At 44.2% G+C, this 16,851-nt stretch overlaps 1 pseudogene; it reads right to left on the bottom strand.

The window, feature by feature from the left end:
- LOC118608383 lies at positions 1–119 on the bottom strand (annotated as a pseudogene).
- Between the last annotated feature and the right edge of the window lie 16,732 nt (positions 120–16,851).

A 16,851-nucleotide genomic window follows, 5' to 3' on the forward strand; every position in this document is an offset into this window, starting at 1 on the left:
CACCTACAGCACCTGGTCTTCCTAGGTGGTCTCCCATCTAAGTACTAACAAGGTCTGACCCTGCTTAGCTTCTGAAATCAGACGAGATCAGGCTTGTTCAGGGTGGCATGGCTGTAGACTGGTCAAATCTTTTTGGATCTTATTTAAGCCTTCTGTTTTAGCTGGTTGCCTCTGACACCACTCCAGCATGAGAAGCAGGGATGGACTACCACCTCATGACTGCCAGCCGGGGGTCAAAGTACAGGTCCCCACCCAGCCCCCATTGACAACCAAGTAAAGGACCTCCCCCTTACTGCTAGGAGTGGATGGGAGTTCTGGCCTCCACTAGGCCTCCACTGATACCTCTGGGCTGGGAGGGCTCGGAGTTCCTCCTTGCTGCTCCCCAGATGGCCTCCCCTGACACCACAGGGTCGGGGTGTGTAGCCTCGTTACTGCTGGGTGATGATGAAAGTCTTAGCTCCCCACTAGAACTTCTGACAACACCTAACCAATAAGAGAAAGGTCACCTCATTATTACTTAGTGGAAGTGGAAGTCCAGGGTCCCCGTGCAATCTCCACTGATACCCCTGGAGAGGGAACCTTGTTACCACTCAGCTGAGATGAGAGTTCCAGCTCCCTAGGCCTCCTCTGACATTCCCTGGCAGGGAGCGTAGGTGGGAGGGAGCTCGAGGGTGGGGCATCTCTTTATAGCCTGAAATTGAAGTCTCTGCTCCCCACTAGGGACTATGCTGGATCAGAAAGTAATGTTCCCGGGAAAGCCAGCTTGTCTCTACAGGTTGAGATCTACCTGGCCCCCTAGGTCTAACACAATTCTGCTTCCTTTTTAGTACGGCAGAGAAAAGGCCCCAGAGGGTCCCAGGCTAGCAGGACTCCATGCTATAGCTTGGCCTCTGTGAGTCCTTTCCTCTCTCTGGCAAATGATACCAGCTGCCATACCAAGGCCTGCCTCAGTGAAACCCCAAGTGGCTCCCAGAACCCCAATTTGGAGGATAAGGGGAGTTGTAACTAAATGTCCAAAATGCAGTTTGACGAAACCTTCATTTTCAAACTATGTCACTACACATTTCTGTGAGGAGAGAAGGAAAGAGTACTTTAAACAGAGTTAAAGGATTACAGCTCCCCAAAGTTTAGGGACTGGCTGGCTACTCTCATAAGTGAATGTAAATTGTGGACTCCTGTTCCACTGCTGAGAAACTTGCTACAGCCTCTAGATTTATAGTGTTGTCCTTCTCTGTACAAACAGCAGAGGGCCTCATTAGGACAAACTCAATGTCAATGGCAGATACTTGGGAAGGGAAGTTTGTCAAGGTTCTAGAAGCACAGTAAAACTTTAACAGAAGAGTGCAAGAAAATTGGCTGTTCAGCTTAATGCCCTCAAAAAAAAAGATTTTCTGAGTTAATAGGGGTTAAGCAGAACCTTCTTATTATTCTTCTCCTTGTGATTGAAAATTCATCCAAAATTCCCAAGTCATCCTCACTGCCTCAACTAGCAATAGGATCCTCAGTGGGGTTTATTCTAACTAAAAATATAGGATGTCAAATTACAACTCAGGACATTATATATTTTTCAAGAAATCAGGCAGATAGAGAGAGGTAGGCAGACTAGCTGGGGTCCTCAGGACCTGAGGAACAGCATAGATATGAGTTCCCTGGATTTTCTTTTGTCCTCATTTATCCTGGATTGGGTGCTGGAGAGGAGGGCAATCCAGAAATGCCAATGGCAACAGAAAAACAAAGCCCTAACCAAATCCAGCTCCAGAGGATCAAGAAAGAAACAGCCTAACAAGACAGAAAACTTATTGACAATAACCACTCGACAGCAACCAAATACTACAAAGAAATCCTGCCTTGCCCGCCCCACACAAGCAAGACCTAGCGGGAAGCCATGATTTCCACCCTCACCAGGATGTAAGGAAGTTCCAAAAGCCCCCACCAGGGTGGTTTCAGAAAGACCTAGTATGGGGCTGGGGCGTTCATCACCAGCAGGTGGTAACGGAGGACTCTTAACCCATAGTGTCAGTGGTAGCACCCCAGCCCCTCCCAGTGGGGGCCTAGTGAGGAGCCTGAACTCTCACCTGCCACCTGCATCTGGGTATCAACTAAAGCTGAGTAGGGACCCTGGACTTCCATCTCAAGTGGCTGTTTTGAGACCACGTCCCACCAGCAGGGTGTCTGAGGAAACTGGCTAAAACAGAAGTTTTAAAGACTATCCAGAGTCTCATAATACTCCAGATGTCTGAGCAGCAATAAAAAAAAATCACTCATCTTTCCAAGATCCAGAAAGATCTCAAATTTATTGAAAAAAGATTATTAATAGATGCCATCACCAGGATAACAGAGGTGTTAGAATTAACTGACAAAATTTTAAAGCAGTCATCATCAAAATATGCTTCAATGAGCAAATACGAACACACTTGAAACAAATTTGAAAGTCCCAATAAAGAAATAGAGATATAAAGAGAACTGAAAACTATAAGAACTCAATGGATTGACTCAACAGCAGAATGAGGGAGCCAGAGGAAAGTGCCAGTGAACTCAAAATTAAAGCAATAGACATGACCAATTTTGAACATTAGAGAGAAAGTGGATGGGAAGAAAAAAAAAAAACAGAACCTTGGGTCTTGCACAATTATAACAAAAATATCTAACATTCAAGATACCAGAGTTCGGAAAGGACAGGAGAGAGAGGATGAGGCTAAAAGGATACCAGAAGAAATAATGGCTGAAAACTTTCTAAATTTGGCACAAGAAATAAACCAACTCATGCAAGAAGCTGAGTGAACCCCAAACAGGATAAACCCAAATATAACCCACACCAAAACACATCACAGTCACACTTTTAAAAACTAAACACAAGGAAAAACTCATAAAAGCAAGAAGAGAGAAACGAAATTTTACCTATAGTAGAAAAACAAGTTGAACGACCAGATTTCTCATCAGAAACCATGGGGACCAGGAGGGAGTGCTGAAAGACATTCTTAAATGAAGAAAAATCAAGGGCAATTTGTCATCAGCTGGCCTACTATGAAAAAATGGTTAAAGGAAGTTCTCTAAACAGAAATGAATTGATAAAAGAAGGAATTGAATCTTTGAATATCAGGAAAGAGGAAAGAACACAGTAAGCAAAAACATGGGCAAATGAAACAGGCTTTTCTTCTCTTGAGTTTTCTAAATTACGTTTGATGGTTGAAGCAAAACTTCTAACCCTGTCTGATATAGTTCTCAATGTTTGTAGAAACAATGTTTTGGACAATTATATACTTGTCAATTATGCTTCAATAAAGCTAGAAAAATTAATATAGCAAGAAAAAAACAATTATATTATAAATGAGGAAGAGTAAAGGGACATAAAAAGAGATAAGATTTCAACATTCAACAAAATGGTAAAATGTCAACACTAGTAGGCTGTGATAAATTATGAATATTATATAATGTTTAGAGCAACCACTAAAAAGTTATGCAAAGAGTTATGTAAACACCCAAAGCACTATAGATAATTAAAATAGAATTCTAAAAATGGTACAGATAACCCACAAGAAGTTAGGAAAAAGAACAAAGAAAGAAAGAAACAAACAGAAAACAAACAATAAAATGGTGGTCTTGATCTCTAGTATATCTAGCATATAATTACATTTGATGAATCTGGTTTAAATACACCAATTGCAAGTCTTGGATTGGTATAGTGGATTTTAAAACATGAAAAAATGCTGAATGAATGTTAACTAGACTTATCGTGGTGACCATTTCACAATATAAACATACATTGAATGATTATATCATACACCTGAAACTAATATAATGTCACATGTCAATTACATCTCAATTTTATAAAAGGTAAAAGAAAAAAAAACACTAGACACACAGCTAAATTTGAATTTCAGGTAAACAATGAAAACATTTTTAGTATATTATGTCCCATGCAACTGCTATCTTAAATTCACCATAGCTACTTGTTTTCTCCCCAATTCCTCATTTTTCCTAAAAAATCAGTAGCAAGAAGAAAAATAAGCAGTTGTTTAACTCATGTGTTAAAGGAAACTGAATTAATTGTCTGTGAAGTAGATTTCTCTCACAGAATTATTGCGTGGATCAAATGAGCTAATGGAAATGAAAGCCCTTAGCACCCAGGAGCTGCTCAATGAATGTTACTCTCCTTCTTAAACATCAAGGAAAACTTTCAGACATCCTCAGCTTGGCTGTGGCTCAGAGAAAAAAAATCCAGATCACCCCCAGAACTTGGAATATCATTATTATTTCAGTAAGGAATGCTTTTTATTGAAAAGGTAAGACATGGTTAACAAAAATCCAGGCAATACAAAATGTGTATAATTAAAAGAAAATATCTCTCCTACCCCAGACCACACAGTCCTACACTTCCTCTCCCTAGAGGCAACTGCTGTTATCAATTTATTCTTCCAATCGAGTTCTATGCCTATGAATGCCTGTATATAACCCTCGTTTTTCCCACCAGAGGGAACATACTAGATGCACTCTTCTGTACCTTCGCACACTATTTTTAGCTTCTAATTGACTGGCTGCAGTGGGATACAGGTGGTTGATCCCGAGAGTCGTCATGAAAAACAGCCCTTTGAAACTTGTCGCTACCGCTATGTTAGGATGTTGTCAAGGATGTCGTTCATTGTGTCCCACAGCATCCTCTCTGAGGACCCGTGGGGAGGAATTCCTGTCTGATCTTAGTACTGAGAACAGTTGCGCTTTTGAGCAATGAGTTTGTTTTTATCTCCTGGACATTGTGAATTGTGTAACAACAAGGTTTCCCCTTTCCTGTTGGCTGCTAGAAAGCTTAGAGCCAACTTTTGGGCCTACTCTGCATAGGAGCAGAGGATTTTGTGGTATGCATTTCCATATTTATTCTTGGCTCCACTTTCTGCCCACCCTTGTTTTTCTATGTTTAACTTATGCTGCCTTGATTTATATTGTAAGCTACCTGATTTTTTTTCCCTGAGAAAAGGTGTAATGGCATAATTAAATAATCATCTGGCTTTACTCACTCACTACCTCCAGTCTCCACTCACCCTTCCTTTAACCCCTGTTATATCCTTTCATCAGCTTGCCGGTGTTCCCCTCTGTCCTGCTTGACAATTTCTCCCCCTCCAACCTTTTACCTCAGTCAGTCTTTATTGCTTTGGGGCCTTGGTGAGGGGTGGCTCTCCTGCTTGTTATCCCCTCCCACCCCCAACCCTTGCCATAGTCTTTGCCTCCATATACATTGTGGGCAGCCTCTCTACGCTCGACTTGATCATTCTAGGACTGAAAACTCTGGCTCCTGGCCACAAATTAGGATCATTCTCCATCCACCCAAGGTTCCAGCTTGTCACCCTGGCAGCTGGACCTGCATTTGATAATGTGAATAGTGTGTGCTACAAGTTCTCGCAGGCTCAGTTTACTTCTGGACCCAGCTGAGCAAAACTTAAAGGGAGGGTTCCAGAGAAAAGATGAATTTTGAAGAGAGCTATCTTCATGTCCCAGATGAAAGGTTTAAAGGGCCAAGAAAGCAGACTGGTCTCTGGAAAAGAACACAAAGTCCCCATAGAAAAATTAGGAGCCTTGAGTTCTGTTCCCTCACCTGCCACTGAGAGGTTAGGCAATGTCTGGACAAGTCCTGTCCCCTCCCTGGGCCCCAGTTTTCTAATCTATAAAAATGGAAAGATTAGGTGATTTCTAAGGACCTTTCCAGCTTTGATAGTTTATGGTTATATGCTTCCTACCGCTCTTTTTATGGCCTCTACACTTCCCCCTTCCCCTGAGAGTTTCCCAACCTCTGCTATAGCTAGTCTACATATCTAAGCAGATTGGCTGATTCTGCCCCTGTTGGAAGATGTATTCCTTCCCTCTTGTCTGCTGCTTCGCTGAGCTTGTGCATAAGACACTTCTTATTGGCCATAGAACATAGGTTTCTGCAATGATCAATTCTCTAAACGGGCAAACATGCTTATATAGACCAAGGGTCCCTGACCCCAAAGCATGGACTGATATGGGTTCATGGACTGTTAGGAACTGGGCTGCACAGCAGGAAGTGAATGGCAGGTGAGGGAGTGAAGCTTCACCTGTATTTGCAGCTGCTCCCCAGCGCTAGCATCACTTCCTCAGCTCCACCTCAGATCATCAGGCATTAGATTCTCATAGGAGCACCTGGCCCTGGTGCCCAAAATGTTGGGACTCACTGCTATAGACTATAGTATTAAGAATTTCAATTTCACATAGTAAGAAATTCAAGGGAAGCCTAGCTGGAAGGTCCGATGGGTCCACTGCTTAGCTAGTTAGTTTCATTTTTCTTTTGACGCATCTGTAGTATTGACTATTTTGCATTGCAGCATTGTGGCTGGTGGATGAGCTGGATCATAATGAGTGCCATTTTACTGTGATACTAACCAGCACAGGGATTATTCTCATCAGAGCTGAAAGTGCACAGAAGTTAATAGTTGCCCTTTTTCATGGAGTGGAAATACATATTTCTTAACTTCAGAAATCCTTCAAACATACAGAAATAATGCAGAAACAATAATAACTCATTCTAATAGTTCATAATTGAGTGCAGTAATGCACCAGTTCTGTTCAAGGAACTTTTGATGGAGTAACTCATTCTTCACAACAATCCAATGAAGTTGGTACCATTATAATAAACACCTAAGGTAGCCATGACCAAGATATAACAAATGTTCACTTTTTTGCTGTATTTACTTTAGAACCTTTAAAAAAGGAAGAAAGAAAAAGAAAAAAAAACAATAGAAATAAAACGTTAAAGAAATAGTTAACATTTTCTCTATCCCATTCCTCTACTACCACCCTCCTCATAGGCAAGCATCATTTTGAAGTTGGTGATTAGTGAGAGTCTTTCTTATTTACATTTTTTACACTTTTATCACATAGTATAAACTCATTAAAAATCTAAAATATTGATTTATGGATTTTTTTTGCATAAATGGTGTCATGGTTTACATTTCCTTTTGAAACTTGACTGGTTAATTTTGTACCTTGCTATAGTGGATGACCTTGTTTACCTAGTTTCCAGATCATAAATTGTCAACAGTTAAGGCCCATCTAGACTTACCTTCACCATAGAGCTCCTAATTCCATACAGTCTTAGGCTTCAAGAGGTCTTCCTATCAGTCTTCCATGGACCAGCTTTATGTCCCTTACAACAGAACCAAGCTAAATAGTTCCCATCAGGCCACTAGCTAGGAATTTTCTCAACTTCCAACCTGCTCCCCACCAAATTATCTATATCTTTTTTTTTACCACCTTAACCTTCTTTCTTCCAATTTCATCAATCCCCAGAGCTTCGATGATTATCTATTGAACGAATAACTCACAAATCTATACAGCCCAGACTTAACTCTTGCTTTCCAGGTCTGTATATCTATCTGCCTAACTGGACACTGTCTGAATGTCTTAAAGGCACCTCAGGTTCAACTTGCTTCAAGTCGAACTATTTCCACCCTCTCTAAAACAAAGCACAATTCTTGAAAGAATTGTCTACACATATGATTTCAATGTCTCACTTCTCATTCACTCTTCATTTTTAATTAATTTATTCTTCAACCCATTCTCATCTAGCTTCCATCCTTGCCACTTCACTAAAACTGTTCTTGTCAAGGTCCCTAGTTCCCTCCAAGTTACCAACTCAAATGATCAATTGTCTGTCCTCAACTTATTAGGCCTCTCAGCACCAGTTGTCCCATCGATCACTCACTCCTTGAAACTTTTTCTTCATTTCGTTTTGTTTTTGTGATTCCTCCACACTTTCCTGGTTTTCCTACCTCACTGGTTGCTCCTACTTAGTCTGCTTTTCAGGGCCCTTCTCGTCTTTGTGATCTCTAAACTTCGGGGTACACAGAACTTAGTCCTCAGAGCCCTCTTCTCTACCCATACTCATTTTGATGAGGATCTCATTCAGTCTCATTGCCAAGGAACCCCAAACTGCAGCCCTGCTCCATACCTCCCCTCTAAACTCCAGACTCATATTCCAACCACTTATAGAACAATTCCACTTGAGTGTTTTACAGACTGTCCCAACCAATGTGGCCCAAACTAAGCTCAAGTTGTTGGCCAAAGAAGACTTCTCTACCTTAGGACACGGCCCTAAGCAGAAACCTAGAAGTCATCCTTACAATCTCTTCCCCAACTTCCCACACCATGTCTACCACCAAATCCTGCCTATCCTGCTTCCTAAACCTAGACCTATTCCTAGACTTTTCACCACCTCTACAGTTATTACTGCTGCGGACAATGGACAAATAATAAAGGATCTGGAGTAGGGGAATTGTTGTATTTGCTTTATCAAATATATTTTGTTTTTATCTGCCTATTGTTCACAGCAGTAGTTTTCAAACTTATGTGTCAATAGTGTTTTCTTTAAAACAGTGGGACTTTTTTCAAAAGTTTTTTTTTATAAAAACAAAGAAAAAACCTTTTAAACATAGCTAAATTGGAGCTATTCTGGCTGGAGAGGGGCAGAGACCCTACAGCCCCTCCCACTCAGTGTTCTCCTTGCCTTTTCCTCCTCTCTCACCTCCAGCAGATACTGGGGTAGATCCACAGAGGCCACTCTGTGGAACTTTAGTACTCCAGGAAATGCCATTGGTAAACCTGCAAGATAAAGTCCAAAACTCTTACAAAACAAAGAAGTCACCAATAATAAGAAAGCACTTCTCCATGCTCTAGGTCCTGCTCCCCTGCCTATCTCATGTCTTGCCACCCTATCATTCTCTTTATGCTTGGGCCACAGCCAACCACTAGCTTGTCCCTCATCACCTCCAGCAGTTTCATCCCTTAGAGCACAAACATCCTGTTCTCTGAGGGAATGCCCTGTCCTCCCTTCCGGGCCTCAATCTGGCAAACCTCTCTTTCAAGAATCAACACAAACCAACAGTGCCTCTACAAAGTCTCGCCTCACTCCTCAAGGAGGATTTAAGGAGGCCTTCTTCAAACTCTCAGCATACTCTAAGCCTTCCATTTTCTTGGCATAGGTGCCTCGATGACAAAGGATCTTACTCTGTTTATCTCTTTATGCTGCAGATGCCTAGTTTGTAACAGGTGCCCAATCAATGTTTGGAGAATGGCCGAGTAGACTGAAGTAATGGTCTTGACCTTATTTACAAACCCTATTAATATGTTGCTTTAACCAAAAGGACTAACTAGATAGGGCTATCTTTACTGATAAGCATGAAATACACTGAGACTGATTTCTTCTCTTTCAGCCTGGAAGTCATAAACAATGTACCCCTTCTGTCACAGGTTTCTGAGGAGGAAGAGAGGCTTCTTACAGCCAGCTGCTGTTGGCAGCTTTCCTGAGCCATTATCTGGCCTGACTAGGAGCCCCACAGGACCTCTAGGTTATCATGCACACAATAGCTACAATGTGCTGGGCAGTAAGAGTGAAAAGAAAAATCTCTATAGTCTCTATACTGTTTATACTAACTTAACAAAAACATTGCACACAGATGGAGGGGCACCAGACCAAGTAGACTATCAACACAGGGAAGGGGGTGAGGGATAGTGGAGAAGGAAGCCTATCAATTCAACACTAACCATTCCCAGAAAACATACAGAGGTGGCTCCCACTATCTCCCAAGTATTTTTTTGGTTGTTTTTTTTGTTTGTTTGTTTCATTTTGTTTTTTGTTTGTTTTTGTGTGTCATCAAAGAGGCAGTGAGAGGGGACTTACGAATAGCAGTTCCCATTTATTTAGCACTTGCTATGCACCAAGAGCCACACTGATGGCTTTGTACATTTTAATTCCTCATAACCCCTTGAGATAGATATTATTGTCATCCCCATTTTACAGATGGATAAACTGAGGCATGGCGAAGCCAAGTAATTTGTCCACTTTTACACAAGGAATGAGCCAGGATTCCATCACTGGTAGTTTGACCCCAGAGCACATGTCCTTAACCACTGCACCACATTGTCTCCCACTGTACAAAGGTCACTGTAGCTGTGGTCCTGATCCTTAGGGAGCTCACAAAGAAGGGAACCAAAGATTGACATGGTCTTCAAGGGAAGAGAATATGACCAGAAGCACACAGGGCAGAAATGGAAAAGGAAAACCATACAGGCTCACCAGTCACAGTTGGTGCTGGGGATCAATGGCAACAGGTTGGCAGTAGGGTGGAGTGAAATGAGGAGCTTTTCCTAGAGTTGCTGACAAGAGCGCTGACACAAAGCAGAGTAAAGGCACAAAGCTAGGAAGGTGAGTTTCCTCTAAGGAAGGCCAGGCTGCTAGCCTGCCATGGGGAGTAGGCAAACAGCCCCACCCTCCACTCCCACGTAGATATCCCTACGAAGTGAAAGCAGAGACTTGAGCAGATACCGGTACACCCATGCTCACAGCAGCACTATTCACCATAGCCTAAAGGTGGAAACCCAAATGTCTATCAATGGAGGAATAGATTAACAAAATATGGTTTTTACATTCATTCAGTAAAATATTACTCAGTCTTAAAAAAAGAATGAAAATCTGACACATGCTACAACATGGATGAACTTTGATGACATTACGTTAAGTGAAAGAAGCCAGGCACAAAAGGAGTCCACAGATATAAGGTACCTAGAATAATCAAATTCATAGAGACAAATGTAGCATAGTGGTTACCAGGGGCTGGGGGGAGTGAGGAGTGGGGAGTAATTGTTTAACGGGTACAGAGTTTCAGTTTAGGACGTTGAAAAAGTTCGGAGATGGATAGTGTTGATGGTGGCATAGGATTGTGAATGAACTTAATGCCACTAAATTGTACACTTAAAAATGATTCAAATGGTAAAAAAATAAACATAAAAATAAAAATGCCCAGTAACAGCTTGCTTTACTGAGCTCACAGCCCAAAAGGAATGGTGGTGGGTTTCGAGGTCCAGGGACAGAACATTAGATGGCGGAAACTGGTCACCCAGAGAGAGAAGTGGCAGTGAGTGTGCATTGCCTGAAGAGAGCGCCAAAGAGCTCCTGGATGGTGAATTTCTTCAGCTACCTCCGTCATCCACCCCACCCCCAGTCTTCATATGAGTGCCTGTACACACACACACACACACACACACACACACACACACACACGCACACACACATGTTCATCTACCCCAGAGCAGACATTGTCTGCCAGCCCATCAGAAGCAGCAGTTTGGTATGGCCTGAGTCCCGGGGAATCCTGGGGAATCCCAATAACTGAGCAAAGGTTATGCTTGCCTCTCCCAGCTTCTCTAGGGAGCACGTCCTCCCCTCTGAGGCCCAACCAGTCTATTCTCCAGCGAAGAGATTGCTGAGAGGTGCTGCCTGTCAGGTCCTCAGGATGGCCCTGCGGGAAAAAGGGGGAGCCCAGGCCAGTGGAAAGATCATGGACTCTGGATGTGACAGGCTTGGATTCAAATCCTGTTCCTACCACTTCATTATGCATGACCTTGGACACTATATTTAACTTCTCTGTGCCGCAGTTTCCTGTGGTTAATAATAGTACAAGGATTTTTTTATACTTGTGAGGATTAATAAGATATATCAAGTAGTTATAACAGTGCCTGCACATAGTTAGTGTGAATTAAGTATTAGCTAGCATTCCTCCACAATATGGTTGTGATGGTTATGAGAATGGATGAAAGCTCCCAGGGCTATATCAGCACTCAACATCAATAACTACGATATTTATACCAGAGATCGAGAACCTGAGCAGTCAGATTCATGGCCAGAGGAATGTGGAGACATTTAGTGCTGCTAGAGAAAGGAAAGCCATGGTTGCGGTCTCTCAGGAATACAGAGAATGCCAGTCTCCAAAGAGCATGTCTTGCATCCTCCCTAAGCGATTGCTTGGTGGCTCAGACCACTCAAGAAGGCAAGGGAAAGGAAGCAAAAAATCAGTAGATACTTTGGTCTTCCCTACATGGGACGTCTTCAGGGAAGGGGAAGGGAGTGGGTCCACCCAAAGTCTCCAGGGACCAGCTGTACAGTAACAGCCACTGTTTCAATTCCTCTGCTCTTGGTGTCTGCTTGTTTTTGTGGCTGGAGAGGAAAGGCATGGGCGGGGCTCTGCTGTACAGCACCAGGAACCACAAACCCGCCCCCGGTGTAAGGGTACAGAATGTACCCAGACTGCAAACCACACCCTTGTGGCTCGGGGAGGCCCCCGGGTGGGTTGGGGAACTGTCACACTACATTGTTTGAGGGCCCTGTGCCTAGCAACTGGCCTGGGATTCCATCGCACTCAGACAATGGGATGTCCCAAGGGGCCAGGACTGAGTTAAGGGATCTCCTGTCAAATAATCACTCAGCCCCAAGGATCCCTCTGAGCTGAAGAGAGTCCATAGAACCCTGGGACCCTCTTGGGGCCAAATTAGATCTAGAGCTAACCTAGGAGAGCTTCCAACCCAAGGCCACATGAGGAGACACTCCCAGCCATAACCAGACCCTCCTCCACTCCCAACCAATTTCAACTCCATCCCCCAGGAGGCCTCATGAGGGTTCCTGGAGCACTGCAAAGAGGGAGACAGATGAGACATTTGCAGAGCATGGAGATAGCTTCCCCAAGTCTGAAGTGACTTGAAAATGAAAGAAGATTGGGAGGGAGCCAAGCCCACAGGAAATGGGGTAAGAACTTCAAGTTGGACAAGTTGGAGGAAGAAGGTCCTGCAAAACCAGAATGAAATTCAGTGGAGACAAGTGGAAGGGGTCTGTTAGTAATAAAACCTAACAACATAATTTGGCTCAACACAAATAAACAAGGAAAACACCAGTCAAGGAGGGAATTCACCACAAGTTGAATATGAATCAGCCTCAAAATAGAGCATGGCTCACTTATGTTGGCCACATTTTAGAAACCAAAGATCAGGACACATATTTGACAAGGATGAGTATACTTATGGGGAAACAAGTCTTTGAAATTGAGACTTTCCCCCCAGCAAGCCTAGGTCCTAGGCTCACTGAGACCGTGCTCTGTGACAGTCTAGTCTTCATCAGCAAGATATGTCCAGAACCTGGAAGAAATGGAGGTTTAAAAGAAGAAAAAAATACATGAAAAATGGGGCCTCTGGGCAAAGACTGGTAAAGTAGAGGCTGCATGATGAGATTGAAAGAGTTCTGGCCCCAATGTCCATGAGCTGGACAATGTATTGACTGTGCAACATCAGGAAAGTTACTTAACCTCTCCCAGCTCCAGTTCCCTTCTCTTTGAAACTAGGATAATAATATCTGCCATAAAAACTGTTGTGAAGGTTTAAGTGATTCCAAATATGTAAAGCACTGAACACATCACAGGTTCTCAGTAAATGCATAGCTACCAGTTTAGAGAAAGGAAAAACTAGATGTGAGGAGATTTTAAGAGGCATCCACTAAGTAGCTGTTCCCCCAATTACATGGAACCTAGAACAAGGAGAAATGGAGTATGGCTGGAGTAGGAAGGATTTGGGTGGGTGTAAGAACCTGGTGAGCATCAGAAGTTGCGAACTGGCAGCTGACAGGCTAAATCCAGCCCTTAGGCGTGTTTTATTTGGCCAGAACAGTGTTTTCAAAAAATCTGAATTAGTTGCCAATGTTTTAAAAAGTGGAAGATTTCACATAACAATCCAGATTTCTGGCTTCTCTTGTAAAAGCAGAAAATCTACTAGCTCTGGATCCACATGTCCACATGACAAGGATGTGGGAGGGGAGTGAGGGCTGCTTCTTTTAGAAAGTTTCTCACATCACATCAGTGTTTCTCAAGCTGTAATGTGCAGAGGAACCACCTGGGAATTCGGTTAGTATGCAGATGCTAATATCCAGAACAGGCAAATCCACGGAGACATAAAGTATAATAGTGGTTGTCCATGGTTGTAGGAAGGAGGGAATGGAGAATGAGCTTACTATTGGGTATGGGCTTTTTTTGGAGGGGGGTGATGGAAATGGAACCAAGTAGATAGAGTTGGTGGTTGCATAGAATTGTGAATATACTTTAAAAAAAAGCCCCACCGATTGTACATTTTTAAAGGGTGTGTTTGATGGTATGTGGATGGTATCTTAATAAAGCTGTTACTCAAAAACTGCAGATGCTGATTCCATAGGGCTAAGACTGGAATAGATTCTTTGTTTCTAACAAGCTCTGGGTCAAGGCTGCTGGGTCAAGGCTGCTCAGCCTAGGAGCAGCTCTTAGCGCTCTTACACATCTGCTTTGAAAGCTCTGCTGCCCACTGGAACCACCTGGGGAATTTAAAAAAACATTCATGCATGGGTCCCACATCCCTAGGGACTTAGATAACATTGGTCTGGGGTGAGCCCCGCCCCTGCCTTTGGCCATCAGGATTTTTAAAGCTCCCTGAGATGATTCTAATTTGCAGCCAAATTTGAGAACTACCATCTTATGCCCTGATCACTTTCCCCTTACCTGTAGGCTACCCTGGGGCATTGGACCTCTGCTCTGCTCTGACTGGAAGCTTAACTTCCCAGGCCTCCTGGTCCCACCCACAGCGTTCATCCCACGCTAGTGCTGGAATTCTGAACCAAAGATTTCCTCCCCCTCCCTGCTCACCAAGTCCCTTGTTTGTGTAGGTTGTTTTGTTTTCTTGGGTGGCTTCAGGTATGAACATTTGTCAGGGGCTTTTGGAAAGACTAAAGAACTCTGTCCGATCCTCCCAGGTGCCTCTGGTTAGTAACCCGGGACTCGCTGCCAGGGAGGGCCTGCCGGCCTCTCTGCCACGCCCTTGTCTGGTGGCCTCGTGGCGGCCCACATGTCCTTCCCCCCTCCCCCGCTCCGCCCAACCCCGCTGGAGGCCGCGTGGGATGACATGTGCTGAAAGGGGAGGGTGAGCCAGAGGCAAGAACTGCAAGTCTGCCTGGGTTTGGAAGAACCCTAGACACCACCACAGTTACTCTTCAAGTGGACTGAAGAGGACAGAGGAAGGGGAAGAAAGGGGTCGGGGCGGCAGATGAGACACTGCGCTGAGGCTCACTGGGTAATTTAGCATATTGCTTGAGAGCATCTTAGAGCCGCAGCCCTGAGCATGGTCCAGACTCTGGCAAGTCATTCCAAGTGAAAAGAGGTTATAACCACAAAAAGAGAACATTTTGTTCTAACTGAGTGGGAGGAAGACAGCTGGGCAAGGCCAATGGAAAGCGCCCCTCCCCGCCCCCCTCCCCAGCCAGCCTTGCTTTTACAGGACTTATACCACATCCCAGATGTTTTAAGCATTAACATTCCCCCTGACCCACCCACTGACTACTTATTTTCTCTGTGCAGTTGGCTTGAATGCAGCTGGCTATTTGTGTCCTCTTTTCCTCAAATATTTGCTTGTTTCTTTTCCTAGAGATTGGAAAGCATTTAATGAGATTCTACCTAGAAGGTTCAATAAAAGCTAGGGAAAAAAGCTGGTGTTATGTCACAGACTTGATTGCTAAGGTGATGCTAATTGATTTAGTACTGGGGACATTTTCACACTTGGTCTTGATAACTCCTCTGAGCAAAGGAGTATGCAATGCCCTTTGGAGGCCTGGTATACAGTTTGGAGAGCAAACAAAGGCCCCTGGTGACAGGTCACTGCCTTGACCTCCAGGATCCCCTCTTTTTTCAAGACTAGCTTTGCCCCTTGAGTTTTCAGTGTTTGGTGTGAATCAGGGCACACAGGTGCCTGCAAGACAGCAATGGAGGATGACAGTGCCAGGTGGGCTGAGGGGCCACCAGCAGGGCCATATGGGAGGAGGGCTTTGGAGCTTTTTGAATGTCTCATTTCTTCCTTCCACCCAAGAGATCAGAGAGCCTGCTGGGGGGGAGGTGGTGCCCTGCGGCAGGCCTGCTAGGAGGAGAAGCAGGCTTGGACATTCTCAGAAAGCTCAGTCCCTCAACGGCCACACTGAAAAAGTGTTGACAGGGAAGACTTTCAGCATCTCCTCCCTCACCAGGCTTAGCCAGCCTGCTCCCTGCCCCTGTCCTTGGTCCTCATCTCAGACTCGTCCAACAGTGGCGCAAGAGATAAAAAGCAAAAGATTGAGGTATAGAAGGCAAGTGGCTCTGAGTTAGGCTGAGAGGCTTTGGGAGAACTACCATCTGTGGAGCAAAGACAGAGTTCCTCAGATAGGGATTCCTGGGGAGTGCTCTGTCCAGACAATGGTGGCCTGAAGCGGGTAGATCTGAGCTGTGACCTTGGGGAAAAGAATTTGATGAGGGGTAAGGGAGAACAGAGAGGCAATGGGCAATGAAGGGGAATAATTATACCAGCTAATGTTTATTCAATGCTTGCTAAGTGCCAGAGGAAGGGCTAAATGTTTTACATGGGTAATCTCATTTAATTCTCTCAATTACCCTAATTACCACCATTTTACACATTGGTAATAGAAATTCAGGCTCAGAAAGGTTGAATAACTTGTCCAGGGTCCACAGCTAGTAAAGAGAGAGTGAGGCCTAGAACTCAGCTCCATCTGAGTTTAGAACCACTGCCCCTTAACTAGGCAGCCTCCCCACTGATGGCATAATGGCCTCGGAAGTTACCAAGGAAGGTGCTGGCAACTCCACCACAGGCCCTGCAGGACTACCACATCTTACAGATCCTGGGGCAAGACAGCAGGGGTCACAGGAAAATTATCACCCCACCCTCTGTGTCCACTTTTTCAGCCTGTGGAGAAGAGCCCTTCCCTGCGATTAGCTTCTAGTCCCCTGCTCCAGCCATGTGCAGATCCATGTGCAGCCAGGTGGATCATGGGATAGGTACAGGCCTTGAGGTTGGTGCAAATCTCTGGGCCAGAGTGGAACGAATCGACGCAGAGAAGCAGGTTCTGCTTTCTTGGCTCTTGCATCCCCAAGGAGTGCAAGGCTTGAACTAAGGGAGTATTCTAGATGTTCCTGGCCAGCGATGCTAAGATGGGGGCATCTCTTTCATCAGCTGCGCTGC

The sequence above is a fragment of the Rousettus aegyptiacus genome, unplaced genomic scaffold (assembly GCF_014176215.1).
Source record: "Rousettus aegyptiacus isolate mRouAeg1 unplaced genomic scaffold, mRouAeg1.p scaffold_m13_p_9, whole genome shotgun sequence".
NCBI lineage: Eukaryota > Metazoa > Chordata > Mammalia > Chiroptera > Pteropodidae > Rousettus > Rousettus aegyptiacus.